This window comes from Podarcis raffonei, chromosome Z, assembly GCF_027172205.1.
Source record: "Podarcis raffonei isolate rPodRaf1 chromosome Z, rPodRaf1.pri, whole genome shotgun sequence".
Taxonomy (NCBI): Eukaryota; Metazoa; Chordata; class Lepidosauria; order Squamata; family Lacertidae; genus Podarcis; species Podarcis raffonei.
The window spans coordinates 8,220,968-8,238,092 of NC_070621.1; the positions used below are offsets into that span (position 1 = coordinate 8,220,968).

Below are 17,125 nucleotides of genomic sequence, written 5' to 3' on the forward strand. Positions count from 1 at the left end.
TGACGTTTCTTCCAGAAGTTGCTAGAGCACCGCAAATGGAATGAGGATCAATCTGGGCCTGTGAGTTTTGCACTCAGTTCATATTGAATCCAGGTCTATTCATGTACTCAGCCCTTCACACAATTCCTTGTAGATTATCACAGTGCCTGGAGTCAGACAGTCAGGTCGTGTATCTGCAGCAGTGACCAGAGGAGGAATGACCGCTGGGAGGACTGCAAAGAGAAGAAATGCCATAGTGCACCTGTAGCAGCAAAACCAGACGCCTCCATCTGCCCCACCTGCAATAACATATGTTTCTTCTGTATCGGTCTCTACAGCCACAGCTGGTGCTGTAAACGCTCCAATGGTTTGACTTTACACCCAAAGGTGCACTCTTCCATTGTCTCCTGAGAGAGATGCCAGTAACAATGTACAGTTCAAATTATGAGAGCGGAAGGAGTGGAGCCATGCTTGCTGCCCTCTTGTTTCCATCACATCCCTCCACTCCTTATTGGAGAAGATCTGAAGAGGGGAGCCTGCTCCATGAAAATAGGGTCCTTCCACCACTTAGACATCTGACTGCACAAGTTTCTACATTACATGGGGAGCCTAAATTCACAGAGCTAGCTCCCCACTTTATCTTCTCTTCCCACATAGGAAGTGCAGAAGAGCTGGGTAACAGGAATGGGCCTGTCAAACATGGCCAACTCTATGGTGTCAGTATCAGAACTGGAATTGAGCTTTGGTTTTTGTTTTAAATTTGAAGTAATTTCATTGATAAAGTGGGAAAGATACATATTTAACAAATATTCTGACACTGCAAATGGAAATAGAGGTCAGTCAAGAGGAGTTGGCTTACTGATCTCATACAATTCTTATGTCATCCATCTTCACAGGAGTTCCTGTGAACTAGCTAAGGGGGCTAAACATATTTCAGCTTTGAGGAGCACACCCAGCAAGCTTTATGACTGAGCAGAGATTTGAAGCTGTGCCTCTTCCACCATCACCCTTAACACTCCATATATATTTCCTACTGGCCCCCAAAGATGTAGGATGGAGAAGCACTGCTCAGAGAGTCCAGCTGTTTGCAGGCCAAGGGGCTGGAAAGGGTTGCCAATAGTCAGAGGGATGGAATCATTCACATTCATCTCCTACATCTTTTGACGATGCACAGAAGGTTGGTTTACAAACAAGAGTCACTTGCACTCCAAGCCTGAGTGAGTGCATTTTTCCATATGCATGTGACTCCTATACTCTTCAGCATAAACAAAATATTTTGATGCCAAGAACATGCGCCAAGAACACTGAGACCCTTATTGGGGTCTTCCAGATTCCAGCCTTGCCTGGATCTCCACATTTGACCAATGATCCCTTTTGTCAGATCGTTGGCATCAAATCACTCTTGTGCATTACACTTCTGCCCTCCCAATGACAAACTGTTCTTCTCCCTCCCTTTCAAGGAATGACACTGGAAAATAAATAAATAAATAAAATCTGCTTTGATAAATCAGAACTGTCTACTTACCATTCTGAGCACAGCTGCAGCAGCTGGGAGCATCTGGCACAGGACATATGGAATTTAATTTCCTGATATTTACATAGATTGAAACAATTCTGAGTCCAAGCCTTCTGCACCAGACCTCCAGGCAAAGGCTTTGTGTTCGATTCATTTTTCCTCTCTTTCTCTTCTTTCCGCCAACGGGCTGGGGATAAGAGTTGAAAGTCTGTGCGGGCTTTAGGATGTTGAAAGGCTCGGAAGACCTTGATCTACAAGACTTACTGTGTAAATGCTACTTTTTTGCTTCTGGGGAATCCAGGGGGAAAAAATGCTCATAAGAGCCCTCGCCATTTAAAATATATCCCTCTTTGCTGACCTTGAGTAGGCTTGAAGCAGATCAGCAACAGGGAAAATAGGGGCCATGTGGGCTTAGGAAGAGAGAAAAGAAATTTGGTCACACAGAGGAAAATGAAGGAGCATGATCAACACAAGCTTTGAGTTGGGAGGGGGGTCAATGGGCTCACCTCATTCTTTGCATTGATACTTCCCCTTTGGGATCAACTAGAGATGAGAAAGAAATTAAGCTTTGTTTTCATTTTAGTGCAAAACTCCCTAATTCATACTTCCTGAAACAATACATGGACTGAAACACCTATCCTTCAAAATTCACACTTCTCTGAATTTTGTGGTGCAGTATGCCAAACATATATATATATATATATATATATATATATGGAGAATATATTTCTGCGCTGCAGATCGGTTGGTGTGTATGCAGCCAGACTTAAGTTGGGACTGTGTTTATTTATTTATTCAGTATTTTGAAAACTGATGCAAGATCATCACATTCAGAATAAATCATCATTTGAAATGAATCAGAATCACAAACAATGGGATGTATCCAATATTAGTCATACTGAGAGTAAACCCATTAGTGGAAATGAGTCACTTAAGGCCATTAATTTCAATAAGTCTACTATGAATAAAAATGGTTATAAACCAATAATAAATAATCTAGGGATGGATAGATCTCTCTTATATTTAGTCCCTCTCTGTTTTGCATGTTAATCCTTCTGTCCATTCTGTCCTATCTACACATTAATCTGTGGATATTTTAAAAATTAAAAGTATAAAAATTCATATTTAAATAACAGCACAAAATCCATATTTAAACCCTATTTTATTCCAATGCACACATTCCTAAACATATTTTCATATTGCATCATAAAATATGCATTTTAACACATTTCTGCATTTTTATACCAGGAAGTATTGCAAAATCTGAAGAAGTGTTAAATCTGAAGGGTCATTATATTCCAATTCCAGTCCAGGAATTTGCTTAAAATATTGACTAAACAAATTTCTCTTCTACTCTAATTCACTCCCATCCTTAAAAAAGTCCTAAGAGACCAAAAAGGGATAAATGTTATTAGATGCACATTAATGTACATATGCAGATACAAATATAACTTCATTCCATAGCTGAATGAGACTTTTATCAATTAATATTTCCCCGCAAGAACCTCATGATAAACCATACAGAGCCAGATGCAAAATGGGGGTGGGGCTTTTGCACACTTGAAGTCAACCAAGGTGCCTCTGAGCACATGCCCAGCCCAGGAATCTGTTTTGAGGACAAGAACTGATTTCTATGGCTGTGTACATATTACTGCTTGCTCCAACTCCAGTGTGTGTGTACCCACTGCTAGTGTTTGAAAACGAGTACATGTGATGATAGTCACAGTCCCTAGGCACCCTGTGGCTTCCTGATAAATACTCCTGTTTAATGTGTTTTCCACCAAACCAGCTTCCATCCAATTTGAAAATGGAAATGGAAGCTGAAGTGCATACATGTCAGGCATCAGGTGTGCCTGCTCAGATGACAGCAGGTGTGCAGATGGTAGCTTCAGTGAACTGAACAGCACAGGGGGAGTTCAAGTTGGGCATTGGGTGAAGACATATGTGCTTCCTTGTGGTCATAAGACATAACAATGGGACTCGAAATGAAGTGACATGAAATGACCTCACTGCCTTCCAAGCTGCTAAACGTGTACACAGCTTTAGTCTTTTTACAGACACTCCTTGTCTCCTTCAACCCTACCAGACTGTCTTCATTTTCAGCAACCTAATGAACAACACATTCCTAGGCACATCTACTCAGAAGGACATCCTACTGATGTCAATGGAACTTACTCTTAGGTAAGTAGAGTTAAGATTGCAACCTAAGGAGAGGGAGCCTTTTGTTGTTGCTTTGGATGAACTATTGAGAGTCTACTTTACATAACCTGAAGATCTACCAGTAGATTCAATTACCCTGCCTTGCTCAGTGGTGACTGGTCCATTAAAGTGAATGGGGAATGGCACCACCAACCCTGGTCAGCCCTCAGCCAGCCTCTACCTGTCTGCCTCCTTACTTAGAACCAGTCCAGAGAATAGCACTGTCAGCTTCCTCCTCCTTAGACTCAGGGTTGCCTTTGTAGAACTCTTCTGGCAGAAAGATGAGGAGAAAACAAGAATGAGTTGGCTTTTCCTGTCATTGGCTCTGGCTCCACCTACTGATTGGTCTCCCTTCCTTCTGCCCTACCGGTCCTAATGGGCACAAGCTACCATTGCTCTGCCTGGAACTATATCTTCCATACACGAGTTCATACTGCCCTTCCTTTGACCCACAGGAGAGACCCTTGTTAGGATATTTCCGTTCCACCTTAAAAGGGAGCAGGATGTTTGTGTCACAGCCTGCGTACTTCCTGTTTCACAGGATGTTTCTGTTGTGTCTTTGCTTTCGTTTTTGTTGTTGCCTGAACACGCAAGCAGGCATTCATGTTTTTCTTTGTTCTGATCACCGCTGAATAAACTTGGAAAAATGCTCTCCTGCTGTGCATCTTTCGCTGTGTGATTTCTGCTGATAGAGTGTGCACCAGCCTAAGAATGTGGAATACTATTTCTGAGGCTTTGTGTCGCTAATTGCTGATACTGCGTGTCTACAGGAGATCGATGGATCGTCCAGCAGCCGGCTTGGGGGCTATGATGGACTTTGTCTCCCTGGCAGTATCCCAACAACCCTAACAGTTCAGCAATTAACACAAGACAGGGGTGGATGATTAGAATGGAAGGTGTAGATACAATTAGAAATTCTAGGCAAATCTGGTTTCTGCACAAGTTGGAGACAATGAGCTAAAAATCCTGAGAAACAAAACCACTTCCCAAACTGTACTAGTAATCAAGACTGGGCTCTACTCTCCCCGCTCTTGCACATATCATTAAAGGATTTTAAAAATAATAATAATAATAATCAATTTAACAGAAGAAGAAATGAAGGTTTTAAGAAAGCAGACTCCAAAGCAGAGATCTCAGTCTGGCTAGCTACCTGAAGCAGCTGCAATGTGTTTTAATTGCAGGATCAATACTGGGTTCAAAGAGTGCTTAGAAGCTGCCGTGACTACGAGGTCACAAACATTATTTGAAGGATAAAAAGATATCCCACTGAAGGGAGTGGGGGAAGAAAAGCACACACACAGGAATTCTGTGTTGAGGGAGACCAGTCAATAGTAGATTTGTTTTGACTGTGCTAAGAATCTCTGGGGCTGAAGAGGGCAACAGAAAATGGGGAAAGGCAGTTTCAGTTGCTGCTGCAGGGAAGCAACTTGTCTCCTGCAGGCATCACCATGAGCAATAACTTGGATCTTGACTCTGACCAAGACAGGAAAGCAAAGAATGCCACCCACCCCCATGAGAACTCCAATAAGCGACTGGAAGTGGGAGCAAAAAGCAGTAGGGTAGGCCAAAGAGATATTTATAATTCCAATATATTTCAGACCTTGCTGGACCTTTTTCTGGGAAGTAGGACAACAATTTTAAAATAGATTTTTAATTACAGAACCAAACTTCCCTTGGGCAGGAACCTTGTTCAGTGGTTAGAGCATCTGCTTTGCATGCAAAAGGTCCAGGGTTCAATCCCTGGTATCTCCAGGTAGGGTTGATAGAGAACTTGGTCTGAATTCCTGGAGAACTGCTGCCGGTCAGTGCAGACAATACTGAGCAAACAGGGCCAGTGGTCTGCATAAGGCAGCTTCCCATGTTCCTATGAATGGTATATTGTATAAAACTCTCTCATTAGCCCATGTGCGTATAAGTCATAATCTACTTTAAAAGGATATTGATTAATATCACATGTTCAAAAGCGCATTTTAAGATGTAAAGCAAAAGGGACCCCTGACCGTTAGGTCCAGTTGCGGACGACTCTGGGGTTGCGGCACTCATCTTGCTTTAATGGCTGAGGGAGCCGGCATACAGCTTCCGGGTCATGTGGCCAGCATGACTAAGCTGCTTCTGGCGAACCAGAGCAGCACACGGAAACACTGTTTACCTTTCCGCCAGAGCGGTACCTATTTATGTACTTGCACTTTGATGTGCTTTCGAACTGCTAGGTTGGCAGGAGCAGGGACCGAGCAATAGGAGCTCACCCCATCGTGGGGATTCCGACCTTCTGATCGGCAAGTCCTAGGCTCTGTGGTTTAACCCATAGTGCCATCCATGTCCTTTATTTTGGGTTGTAGAATATACAGATTAAAAGGACAGATCAAAAGGACCAGTGGGGTCCCAAATGGCCCTGACCAAGCTGGCTCAGAGAGGTGGCCAAGGTAAGGATAGGGTTTTGCTGGTGATATCATTACCTTATTCCTGTGTCATTCTGTTGACAGGATTAGCAGGCGTGGGGGGGTCTTTTTCAATCCGAGGGCCACATTTCCTTATGGGTAACCTGTCAGGAGATCACATGTGAGTAGTGAACAGGGCCAATTGCAAATGTGGGTGGAGCAATTATGTCATGGTTACAGTACATTTATATGGTAGACTGCATTTCAGCTATAAAAACACCACAAGATTCCTATCTTTTCAACTGCAGAAGCAAGAAGCATCAACCCAGTTCAAGGGTTAATTTCAGCCCAGCAGAAGCACCACAGAGGTGTGTGGCCTGATATGCCCCCAGGGCCAAACAGAGGGCCCTCATTAGGCCCCTGGGCCTGAGATCCCCCCACTCCCGGACTGCAGCAACCATGGACGCATAAGGTAAAAATGGAACTGAGCTGCATGCCTGATACAAAGTTATATTACCCTAAAAATAATGGCTTGCGCTCTCAGAGTTGATAAAACACAACCTGCAATATGCTCATTTGAATTAGGGCTGTTTCAGTAGCTGACAAAAGAAATCCAAGCCTCATAAAACGAAGCTAAGATAGAACAACCCCTTCCTGGACTACCTCATAAAAAGCGATATTATTCATTATCAGAATTTAACATTCATGATTCAACCAAAATCTAAGTAATGGGGAACCTGTTCCTCCTCCTTTCATCCGGTTGCGAGCTACATTAATCCTAATTGAAATCTACTTGGCAGTAGCAACGGAAAGACAGCCTGTGCTGGTCTTCTACTTACCACTGCCAGTCCAAACCACAGACGGCAGCAATGATGGAGTGAGCAGAGGCTATTTGGTCGACATAGCTGGAGTTGTGCTCTAGCAATGTGGCCCTTTGGTTGAAAATGATTCTGTCATCACTGGCCTACTGGGTGCCTGCCTGTCTTCTTCAACACATTCTGCTGACAAGCTACTTTGAAAAGCTTTTAAAGACAGTTATTTATGGGTTTTCACTACTTTATTGTAAGCAGCCTGGGTGAAAATTAGAATGGAAATTCTGTACGTAATGGTGTTTGAAAATTAGAATGGAAATTCTGTACGTAATGGTGTTTGAAAGTATGGCCAAAGAGTGGCCCAGCAGTGTTTCACATAAAGAAAGACCAAAATCACTATACAATACAAGATGGTGACTGTGGCAGGGGATGAGGTGTCCTGCCACACACATTCCACTGGCCAGAGCCCACAAAATCCACTGTAAGACTGAGTGACAAAAGACCAAGTGATGTACACACGTGTGAATCGGCCCTCCTCTTCTGAGTTTGCTTTTAGCACTGGGTTGCCATATGTTTGGAATTTCCTGGACATAGCCAGTATTCTGCCCTCTTAAACAGTGTCCAGAGATTTTGCAAAGAATTGTAGAGCAGCCGTATTCAGCTGCAGGTCACCTTCTGTTGTCCTTACAGAGTGGGACAGTGCTTCCAGCGACGCCTCTAAGCAATTGCTAGCAGCAGAAGCATCTGCTTCCGACAGACCTGCCAAGGAAGTGTCTGGGAAGTGTCCCACGTGTGGTGCGTGTGTGTGTGTTGGTGAAGCTCATCTCAGTGTTCCACTGAACTTGAGGGAACGAGCCCCTCTCCTCCTTAACTGCTTAAATAGGATTAGCTGGCTTCCTCCCCGAATAAATCTGCTTGCTTCTCATCTTCAGCCATGCGCACCGTGAAAACAACCCTGATAAATGAGAGGATTTTAAGACACTTCCTACAAGAACTATCAGCCATACATCAAAGTTAGGCACTTCCAAGAGCTCCAGTGCTCTGGCAATCTGTCTGTGGGATGCAAGATGACGCTCTGATGCCCTGAGCCAACGCTATCTGGGAGCGTTGCTGGAGCAGCAAACTCAGCCCCTCAGGAGGCCTTGGAGAGGGCGGGGGAGGAAGAAGAGGTCTGCTAATTCTGGCCTTCTCCAGAGAAACACTGATGTGACATGCTGGGCCTGAACAGGCCCCTGCAGTCATAAGGTCAATCCATCAATCTCAAGGACTTGCGTGACCCTACCCCCATCCTATGTTTCCCCTTCCATGTAAAAGGAGGGCCTCACAGACTTTAATGGTGTCCTCACAATACCCCTGTGAGGTATCAAGTGCTGTCTCTCTCTCTTTCCCCTTCCCACTCTCCAGATGGAGAACGTTGGAAGGCAAGAGATTCTGGGCCTGGTTTCACTGAGCTGGTAAAACGCCTTCTGAGTTGTACCACTTCAGAGTGAAGGCAGGGAAATGCACACATCTCTTATGCTGGTTTACTGCAATGCACTCTCTTTTGGGCTGCCCTTGGGCCTGGTCCAGATCCTCCAGTTAGTGCATAATGCAGCAGCTAGACTGCTGATGAGGGCAGATGGCTGAGGGCATATAGCGCCTTTGGCAAAACATCTGCAATGGCAGCTTGTATGCTACCAAGCCAGGTTCAAGGCTCTTGGGTCAATATGCGATATGCACAGCCCTTAACAACTGATAGGTTAATTGTTGCCTGCTTTATTGATTTCAAGAAAGCAAAATAGAACACCTTTGAGTAGATATACGTAAGAGATATAATACCTAGTACAGAGACAGAATAGATCGAAGCAGTGGATTGTCTCAGAAAGTGAGTTACCAACTCTGTGTGATTTTCAAGTGTTAGTATAGCTCCTCCAAAGTGAGGCATGGGTACTGGGTGGGCCTGAGAATTCAGAGCCCTTATTAATACAGTAAAAATAAGATAAAAATCACACTTCTTTGAACCAATCTTTTTTTGCTTCACCTCCCACCACTTGTTTGTGTTGTGTTAGACATTCAGTCAGGGCTATATCCCAGAAATTATTGACTCATGCCTCTTTAGGTAGCATTGTACACAACTTCCATTGTTTGTTTGTTTTTCCTTCTTAACTTTATTTTTCAGTTTCTTAATATAACAAAGAATACCCATATGCTGCCATTCCCGGAGGAACATTTCATGTACACACAACATAAATAATGCAGTCAAACATAGAGGGCTTATCCACACTTCCTTTGCTCTTTCCATGCATGGTCTGTACTTTAAAGCTCCATGTTTGACCATCCTTGTTTTTGCTCTGGAGCTTTCCCCACAAAAAAGCCCCTCTCTTTAAAGCTCAAACAAAGCAAACAGCAATCTGTGGGAACCCTGAACTGATGTTTGCTCCTACTGAGTGCTAAAGAGCAGGTTTTTGAAGGGAAAGCTCCCGGGCGAAAAGACCATAGCTTGGACACAGAGCTTTTAAGCACAGACCTGTGGCAAAAAAGAGTGGGACAAAAGGTAAGTATGGACAAGCCCTAAGTTTGTAAATGGTTTAGAATTGATTACATCAGTTAGGTGTATTCTACAATATGACTTAACATGATTGTCCCATAGTGCGTCATGGGTAGCAGGTGGTGAGAGGGCAACATTGTCTTTTCCGCTATACTAAATAAACATGCACCATACAGTATCAAAACTGTCTTTGGTCTTTGCATTCCATATTCTATCTGATCATACCTCTAGAGTTAAGTTGGTAGCTGTTTTCCAATATTGTATTATTATATTTCTAGCCACAGATATGAAAAAGATTAGTAGCTCTTTAAACCATAGATTATCATAGATTTAATAAAGCTAGTCTTGGACCATCCTGCCAACAGTAAAAACAGGAGAAGATCTTTATGCTAAACAGTTGGATTTAGGGGGCCGCTAGGGGCGCATTGGAAGATACCTGACAATACCATCTCTCCGGCTCACACGAGGTAATTAAGAGGCTGATATGGGAGTATGCAGCCTCCCTTGTACCCCAAGGGAATGGGGAACACTGCCTTGCTTGCTGTTGCCATAAATCACCCCTGGATTCGAAAGAAGGGGGTGAGGGCACTAGGCACAAAGCCCTTGTGTGGGTCTGGCTCTCCTTGACGCTGTCTCTGATTGCGCAGCTAGTTGCAGCAGCTTAAAATAAACAATTAGAAAAGAATCAAATGCACATACTTTGAGTGAAGATCGGGAATAAAGACTGCTAATTAAAGGGATCTCTGTGAAGTGGAGCAACGGGCTGGATAATAAATCAAGAAGAAGACTCATCAAAGGATTGGTATGTCGGAGCGAAACTGAAAAGGGGGGGGAGGAAAAAACTTTTCTTTTTTTTGTCTTATGTGAGTACCCAATAACCCCCCCCAAGAAAGAAACGTTGCAATTACTGATCACAAGCAGGAAATTAAGAACTGTGTGGAAATAAATTACTAATCAAAGATATGGCTTGTGGGAACATCAGGAAAGCAAAGAAAGCTTTGTGACGCAGTTATAAATAGAGACTTGTTATGGCAGACCTGCCCACAGGAGGACGAAGGGGAGGAGGACCATGGTTGGTTATTATATCGGAATGTGAGAGAATGTGAGTTTGACCTGGCAGGGCCCCCTGAGAAAATTGATGACAGACTGGCAGGCCTGTGGAAATCAACGGACAGACTGTGGGAATGTTTTGTACGGAGGAGTGGAAATGGTGTCTGTCTTTTTTTGATATGGCTCTTGGAGAAGCATAAAATCCACACAGGGTATAACATGTTTTGTTTTCAACCCACTTGTGGAGACTATCAGAGATGACAAAGAAAGGAATATATGATAACAACAAGAAGATGAGGAAAATAACAAAGAGATTATCTGGACAGAACTGTGTAATTAAAGCAGCAGCAAGAGGGATGTTTGGATCCCTTTCGGAGCTCGAAGTATGGGTACCCCCAACAAAAATTTTAAAAATTGGCTGTGTAATTTGGAACTAATGTGATTTGGAATTAACGTGATTTGATTGGCCTGTTAATAAAAATTATTTTTTTAAAAAACCAGTTGGATTAAAGTCACTTTCCAGTGACTCCTTCCTTAGCCCTCTTATCACTAGAAAGTCCCCACCATTCCCAAGCTGCCAAAATCCCTTCCTTCCACGAGCCTACAAACCCTTTCCCTACCTCCCCACTTACCCATAAACTTCCAGGCCTCCTCTCTTCCGCTCATTGCTGCTGCTACCAGAGCAACAGACAGCTAAGCAGAAGTGAGGAAGGTTTGAAGGCTCACCAGAGGAGGGTGGGAGAGGAAGAGGCAAAGGAGTTTCTTTTATCATCTCAAATTAAAATCCGTTTCTGAGAAGAATTTGGAAGTCACAACAGGACAGAACCCTGTGGCACTCACTTGTAGCTTTTTTCCAGGATGACTAGGAGCCATTAATGAGTACTCTTTGGGTTCGGTCTGTCAACCAAATCCACCAAACAGTTACCTCATTCAACCCACATTTTAGTAGCTTCCTCACAAGAATATCATGGGAGACTTTGTCAAAAACCTTACTGAATTCAAGATACACTATGCCCACAGCACTCCTCTGATCCACCAAGTTTGTAATTCCATTAAAAAAAAAGAAATGAGATTTGTCTGGCATGACTTATTTTTGAGAAACCCATGCTGGATCTTAGTAATCACATCATCCTTTTCAAAATGCTCACAGACCAACTGTTGAATTATCTGTTCTAGGGCCTTTCCTGCTATTGATGTCAGGCTCACTGGTCAGTAGTTATTTGGTTCTTCTCTCCCCTCCTCCTCCCCCACGTTTGCCCTCCTCCATTCTGCAGGGACCTCACCTGTTTTCCAATAATTCTCAAATATTATAGACAAAGGCTCCGAGATTACATCCACAAGCTCCTTTAGATGCAACTCATCAGGTCCTGGAGATTTGAATCCATTTGAATTTAATCTAGAAACAAATGAGCAACCAGTGGGTGCTATGTGTTCATGGCAACTGATGCCAGAAATTGCAGTTCCTAAACAACCCTCAGTGTGGTGTAGTGGTTAAGAGCGGTAGACTCATAATCTGGGGAACCGGGTTCGCGTCTCCGCTCCTCCACATGCAGCTGCTGGGTGACCTTGGGCTAGTCACATTTCTTTGAAGTCTCTCAGCCCCACTCACCTCACAGAGTGTTTGTTGTGGGGGAGGAAGGGAAAGGAGATTGTTAGCTGCTTTGAGACTCCTTCAGCTAGTGATAAAGTGGGATATCAAATCCAAACTCTTCTCTTCTTCTTCAATGATAATTCCACATAGAGTGTATTACAGCAGCCCAGCTGGGATGTTACCAGGGCATGCCCTACTACAATGTTCATCCAGCTGGTGGGTGTTGCTTCAATTCCATCATCCCAGTGTTTTGATTTGTGCTACTGTTGGCATTTGTCTGATCTGGTGCAGCCTATGTGTTAATACCTGGAACCAGATAGGAGAATTCTACTCTAAAATAATAATATTTAAAACAACTAAAACAAAAAGCACCATAGGTTTGGCAGGATATTTTAAAATTTTATTTTCCTTTGACTTGAAGGCTACAAGTATGGGAGGAGATTGGAGAAAGAAGACCTTTCCAAGCCAGTCATCCAAAAGACGTTCTCAGCATTTAGAGTTGTCTTTCGGCATTTGGAGAAGCTGTGTGTTGCAGCCTGGCAAAGAACCAGGAAGACTTGGATTGCGAAACCCTCTCTTGCTCCTCAAACTTGCTCACAGATGACAATTCCCAAAAGGCTAGAGCATGAGATGTGGTGCCAGAGACCAATATTATGAATTTATTCAATTAGAATTTTATTTTTTTAGGGCTGAGACCAAACAGCCCCTCAAGTCTGCCACCCTGTTTTCAGTTATTGAACTCCTTCTCTGTGTCTTGATTGATTTTTTTCTCTCTCTGTGCATGGGGAGAATAAATGGGGATGCTCATTTAGGAGCAGTGGAGAGTCTTCCTCTTTTCTCTTTCTTTTCACTTCTGCTTTTAGAGGTGGTGATGGAAGCTGAAATCACGAATACCATCCATGTTATGTTTATTTTTAGAGCTGAAATCAAATGGCCCCACAAATTTGCAAAGTGAACTCTATGCTTGTGTGTATCTTGCATATGTGTGTGTGTGTGTGTGAGAGAGAGAGAGAGAGAGAGAGAGAATGGATTGTGTTGCTCACTGTTTCCTAACAGTGGAGAGTCTTCCTCTTTTATCTCTTTTTCTCCCCTCTCTGCTGCTGCTTGGAGTGGTAATGGTGATAAAAGAAAATATTTCTTCACACAGCACATAGTTAAGCTTGCTCCCACAGGAGGTAGTGATGTCCACCTACCTGGATGGCATTAAAAGAGGACTAGCCAACTTCATGGAGGATAAGGCTATCAATGGGTACTAGCCATGAGGGCTCTGCTCTGCTGCCACAGTTGGAGGCTGTAATGCTTTTGAACACCAGTTGCTAGAGACCACAGGAAAGGAGAGAGGGCTTGAATTCTGCTTGCAGGTCTTCCACCGGCATCTGGTTGGCCACTGTGAGAACAGGACACTGGAGTAGATGGGCCATTGTCCTGATACAGCAGGCTCTTCTTATGTTCATATGGGCAATGTGTGGCCCTATCTCTCTACATACTCTCTTTTACATAATTTTATATGAGTAGCAAGGAGAGGGGATATGGGGGAAAGAAAGACTAAGTAGCAGTTGGTTCCACCCACTTTTGACTTCAGCTCCAGTCCCTGAGAGATTACTCCCAAGGGAATGTGGCCCCAGAAAAGGGGGGGGGTGTTGCTCACCTCCTCAAGGCAGAGACATTTCCAAGAATGATCTGGGGTGCTGGAACAGTGTCTACTCTTATCGCCACATCATTCCAATGATATTCTCTTAAGAAACCATGACATCATCTCAAAAAGGACCAGTGCTGTGGTCATTGAGGTTTCTCTCTCTTTCTCTCCATGCATTAACATGGCTGCATCTCCTAGATTCTCTCCCACCCCAACTAGATCATTAATTTTTAATGGCACATTGCTTTAAATATGTGCAGGACAATGTGTTCAGCCGATGAGTCAGAGGAGTTGTCCTTTCCCCAAGCTCGTGCCACTATATCTCACACTACTATGACACATACATCTGTAGAAGTTCCATCTTCTCTCCATCTGCCCCCCTCTTCCCATAAGTCTTATGAGTATGAGGTGCTCCTGGACTCAGATTTGTGCCTGAAGCTTCAGACTGTAGTGAGTGGGCCAGGGATATCTTTTGCCATCTCTTGGTGAGAAAATGCCTACCTCTTTCATTCAAGAACAGTCTATTGAGCATTTGCCGTGACTTTGCCTTAGATACATGGAATCAGACTTGGAGTGGGTCTTGTAAGGCCATCTAGCCCAGTGCAGGAAATCCAGAGCTAGAGCACCCCCAAGAGATGGCTTTCTATCCAGCCTCTGATTTAAGACCTCCAGTGAGGGAGAGTCCACCCCTCGAGTAACCCATTGGTTCCCATTAGCAAAATTTGATGGTACTTTGGATTCTAGACATGAAAAAGCTTTTTCCCCCTCTTTTTTTCAGTGGGGCAGGGGGAGAACTTAATGTAAGAGACAACTGGGCACAACATGAAAGTCAATGGGAAACTGGGTCTCCCAACACTTTTTTCAAAGCTGTAAAGCAGATGTGGACCTCCAGGTGGTTTTGGACTACATCTCTCCTTATGTCTTGCCATTGAGCATTAGTTGCAGTATAGTAGCATCCCAGGGGACAAAGATTCCTCATACCTGCCTTAAAGCTGCCACAAGATCAGGCTGGGGCTCTGAAGGAGATGGTTTTATTTAACCATGTCCTCTGCACTATTTCACAGAACTAAACTACACATGCCCTAAAGCCACTATGCATATTATTCCTGTCTTAAAAACATAAGAAGAGCCTGGTGGATCAGGCTAATGGCCATTCTAGTCCATGAGCATCCTGTTCTCACAGTGGCCAACCAGATGCCCTAGTGGGAAGCCCACAACAACATGCTTTCTCCCCACCTGCAACTCCCAAGTGGGTCTTTTTTGTGACCATTAGTGCCTTTGGAGAAGAGGCAGATTTCATTCAGGGAAATTGCATTGTGGAAGGGATTCCCACTGCCACACCACCACCATCACAGTCCAATCCAATTTAGCCTCAAACCAATTCAGTCCCCGTGGCTGCTTTGAAGAAAGATGACAGAGGATCTATGATTGCATCTTCTGCATCTTGCCTCATTTGGCCCAGAAAGAAGCTGGATTCATGTGGATATGAGTTCATTTCCCCAATCACTCTATATGGGTAGGGGCAGCAGGAATTGTCAGGTTGCTCAGCCTAATGCCACTTCCAGTAATAAAAATGTGTAGATATATCTCCAGTAATGTAGCTGAGCTCAGTTTACTGGATCTCTGTCGTCTCAGAATAGCTTTATGTAAAAAGCACCTCCTCTGCAGACAGCAGACCGAATTTATAGGGCTGTATCTCATCCATGGGCTGACCATTAAAGTCCATATTGCTGTTGTCAGCCAAATGGAGAAAGGATCAAATATTGGAACCTGAAAGCCAAGTCACCATTAACCTCTATGGAAATCAAGAGGAAGAGGCCACTCCTATCCCAGGAACCTGCAGCTGCTAAAAATCCCAGCCTTCTATAGTGATCCACTGGAATATCATTCAAAAGTGGATTGTAGCCTCCTGTGTCGTTTGCTTAAGATGGATATGCGGGAATATTAATGATGATCTTTATCTACCCCCCCCTTGCATTTTGCATGCATGCTAACTCTCTTGAAGAGATGCATTTCAAATTTCAGTTCTTCTGCCTGTACATCTCAGCTAGCTGGAATAGGATGGCGTGCAATGAACATTTTCCATGGGCCTGGACGACAGCAAGTTTATTCGAAGAAAGGGGGAAATGAAGAGAACTAGGAAATATAATATGCTATCAAAACACAAGGCAGCACTGGAAGTGGGTGAAGCGGGCAGGTAGGTGGGAATTAGCTGCAATTTCTCCCGTTAACAGCTATTTTCCTTTCCTCTTAAGGCAAGACAGTGAATGGCACGGTTAACTGCCAGTGAGAACCACTGGGCTGTAGGGATTGCATCTAAAGTTAGAGGAAGCTGGAGGGTGTGGGAGGAGGAAAAACAAGAACTACTACAAGAATTTGATTCACAAACAAAACAAAGAATATTTATGGGGGTCATTGCCACCTTAGTTTCCACAGGACAATTATTCCCTTTCAGGTTGAGAGGGACCTTCCTTTAAATGGGGCAGTGTGACATAGGTGTTGGTGTGAAAATAGAAAAGATGCAAAAGGTTAAGGCTAATCTGAGGGTTTTTGTGGCGCCTTAATCTGTAGGGTTTCTGAGAAATGTCCTTGTGTTCTCTTGAGGATGTGTTTATATGTGGGTAACCTTTTTAATTCAGCAGAGAAAGGAAGACTGGGCAAGGAGGGTAATTATCACCCAGGAATTAAACTGCAGAGAAATGCATAAATAAACATAGGACGTCCTTCATTAAATGAACCATTTCATTGTGCACAGGAGCTGGTGATGAGGACATGGAATGGAGAGCAAATGTTTTGTGTTGAGAGGCATCACATCAAATTATCCTGAAACTGAGGAACATGATGCACAATCTGGGTAACAATTGAGATGAATCAACCACCACACTCAGCAAACAATATATATTGATAACTCCCCCACTCCACCAGCAAGATGTATGTTTTTTATTATGTTTTTTTTATTATTAAAAAGTAAATGAATTGCATTGGGTCCCCTGCACTAGCACATCCGGGGCTGTAATATGTCTTAATGGCATTATTTTAGAGAAACAGGGTTTCTCCTTTGGCTACAAAGGAATCTGATGAAGGCATCAGCTTTTCAGGTTCAAGCATCAGACTGGTGTTGCCTCATGCTGTGTCTCAACAAAGATACAGGCTAGAACATTTCCTAAACTAGAGGTTGGGGGCCTCCTTCAGCCTGAGGACCATGTTTTTCCTTGGCCAACCCTCTTGAGGGACACAGGCCAGCAGTGGCAATGGGCACTGTGGTTGGGGCCTTTCTATACTCTTCCAGGCGACATACAGGATGGACATGCATGTACAGAGAGGGGTGTGTATATGTATATGTATATGTGTGTGTGTGTGTGTGTGTGTGTGTGTGTGTGTGTGTAGAAACTAGCTCACTATACAAAGGTTCATATAGCTTTCTCTGCCCACTTTTG

At 43.6% G+C, this 17,125-nt stretch overlaps 1 long non-coding RNA gene across 2 annotated transcripts; it reads left to right on the forward strand.

Moving 5' to 3' along the window:
- The first annotated feature begins 6,054 nt into the window (after positions 1-6,054).
- On the forward strand, positions 6,055-16,669 carry LOC128406415 (uncharacterized). 2 transcript variants are annotated; one of them, XR_008328490.1, is made up of 3 exons: positions 6,055-6,117; positions 15,736-15,885; positions 16,444-16,669. It is a non-coding gene; the product is annotated as an uncharacterized LOC128406415 (long non-coding RNA). The 2 variants fall into 2 exon arrangements; XR_008328489.1 differs by lacking the exon at positions 6,055-6,117 and adding an exon at positions 6,428-6,544.
- Positions 16,670-17,125: the final 456 nt, after the last annotated feature.